Below are 2693 nucleotides of genomic sequence, written 5' to 3'. Positions count from 1 at the left end.
CACACACACACTCCATCGACTCCTCTCAATGCTTTAGCTGACATATTGCTGTTGGTTTCATAGGGGTAGCCGTGTTAGTCTGTATCAGCAAAAACAATGAGGAGTACTTCTGACACCTGAGAGACTAACAAATTTATGGGGTTTTTTTTGTATTTTTTCTATATTTTATGTGTGATATATACTGAAACCATTCTATTTCCGGAAGTGGGTTATAGCTCACAAAAATTTATGCCCAAATAAATTTGTTAGTCTCTAAGGTGCCACAAAGACTCCTTATTTTTTTTTATATTGCTGTAGTTTCTGATGCAATACCTGACCATTACTTTAATCTTTGTTGCTACAGAAGGAACACTCAAGCAATGGAACATAGTAACCACACCAGAGTGACTGAGTTCATCATGCAGGGGCTCTTTGACCATCCTCACCACCAGGGGCAGTTCTTTGGGCTATTCCTGTGCATTTATATAGCTGTCGCCATGGGCAATTCCCTGATCATTGTGTCTATTGTCATCCACCCACCTCTCCACACTCCCATGTACTTCTTCATTGCCAATTTAGCCCTGATTGACATTTTGTGCACTTCCTCGGTTGTACCTAAAATGCTGGAAAACTTGATGCAGGAGAAGAAAACCATCTCTTTTGGAGGCTGCATCACCCAGCTCTTTGTCTTAACATCATCACTGGGGACAGAGCTTCTGCTGCTCACTGTCATGTCATATGACCGGTATGCAGCCATTTGCTATCCTTTGCATTATGTAAAACTCATGAGAAAGGAAATTTTGTATCTGTTTAGCAGTCAGTGTCTGGGCTGTGGGTACCATCAATTCATTTGTCAGCATGTTGCTTGTACTGCGCCTGGATTTTTGCAGGCCCAACCTCATCAAGCATTTCTTCTGTGACTTCCCAACAATACTGGCACTGTCATGCAGCTCCACCTACGTCAACGAAATCATGATGTTCATGGCTGACATCTTCCTGGCCATGGGGAACTTCCTTCTGACTATCATGTCCTATTGCTTCATTATCATCAGCATCCTGAAAATCCAGAGCTCCAAAGAGAAGCAGAGAGCCTTCTCCACCTGCTCCTCCCACCTGCTTGTGGTCACCTTTTACTACTCCACCATAATCTACATCTACATCCAGCCAACCTCCAGTAACTCATTGGATAAAAACAAGATGGTGGCCATAATGTACACGCTAGTCACTCCCATCCTGAACCCTGTGATCTACAGTCTGCGCAATAAGGAGGTCAAAATGGCCATGGAGAGAATCCTTCCATTCACCACAAAAAGTTAATTTTTCCAAGTGTGAACCTGATTATCACCTGCCTTCTTCCTTTTAAACCAGGTGTGCAGGTGGCGTAAATAGTTGCAAATCTTTGAACTTCATTAGACATAAATTTTTACTGTGGTCCATTTACTTCAACAGAACTACAATGATTTACACCAGGTGGGAATGTGTTGCATTGACTGCAGTGGGTGATTTACACTAGCTGGGGATCAGGCCCCATGGAATACACTAGTCACACTAGCTGGGCTGTCATGTTGGGTTAGAATTTAAAAGGTCTTTAGAGACCATGTGGGATTTTCAAAAGCACCTGCACATTGATTTCAGTGCATGTTAGGTGCTCCAGGACAACCCTTTAACTGCTGAAATACTGATAAAAATCTGTCTCATTGTGGAGCACATTATGGAAATGCAGTTTCATAGAATCACAGTAATCCATTCTCTGCCTCCATGAGTAAATATGATAAAAAATATCAAACTGACTTTTTTTCTTATTTCCTTAGCAGACATTAAACCCCAGAAATGTCTCAAACACATATTAGTTGAGTTCTGCAGGTCTCCAATCCATGTGTCATGGACTCAGATCAGAGATTTTAATACAAGAATTTCTATCATCTAATTACTTTTTTCAAAAGGCAAGTTTTGTTAGTAAGGTAATGTCTCAGTCCCAACAATGTATAAAATAATTTCCAAACCACTTCTCACTGTTAGAACAGTTAAAAAAATTTCACTGAGGTCACGGGTTTCATGTCCAATTATTGCTACTGACTTACTATAACATCCATCATTGAATTTCTTTTTTAACTTTTTATTAAAGTCTGAGAAAAAGAAACATACAAACAAAAACAGTTCAGATATATTTAAAATAATGTATTAAAGAAGGATTTCATTGCAACAGTTTCCCTTACTCTTTTTCCTTTTATATACAGAGAGACTTTCACATGCAAACCTTCTGTTTAGAGGATGTTTTTTTAATGATCTTAAAGATTATATTAGAAAAAAGAAAACATCAGTTTTGATGGCCATGATCTGCTGTTGTTGGAGTCCGATCCTGAAACAAGACAAATATGCATGAAAAGAGACAGAAAAAGACAGCAAAGATTGGCAGGGCTGCTTCTGACTCCTGTGCTGACTCACATATGCAACCTCAGCCTAAAGAAACCCTGGCACAGCAGTCAGGGTGATTAGCCACACCTACATCTGGCAAACCAGGGTCTGTCTCTTTAAGGGGTTGCTTTTATCTGTCTTTTTGGTCACAGTCCCACAGCACTGTAGACAGACTCTTCCTAGACTAATGATAAATGGAGAGAGATAAGAAAGAGGAGAGACAAAGTGTTGGCATAGACATAGGACATCTGTTCTTGCATTGCTCTGGACACCTTGACTGGAGCAGCAGTGTGCACGCT

At 40.3% G+C, this 2693-nt stretch overlaps 1 pseudogene; it reads left to right on the top strand.

The window, feature by feature from the left end:
* Positions 1-359: 359 nt before the first annotated feature.
* Positions 360-1296, top strand: LOC127031223 (olfactory receptor 13A1-like; annotated as a pseudogene).
* The last annotated feature ends 1397 nt before the right edge of the window (positions 1297-2693 follow it).

The sequence above is a fragment of the Gopherus flavomarginatus genome, chromosome 11, assembly GCF_025201925.1.
Source record: "Gopherus flavomarginatus isolate rGopFla2 chromosome 11, rGopFla2.mat.asm, whole genome shotgun sequence".
Classification (NCBI taxonomy): domain Eukaryota; kingdom Metazoa; phylum Chordata; order Testudines; family Testudinidae; genus Gopherus; species Gopherus flavomarginatus.
Note: the sequence above shows the minus strand (reverse complement) of the source record. Positions and strands in the feature narration are given on the sequence as shown.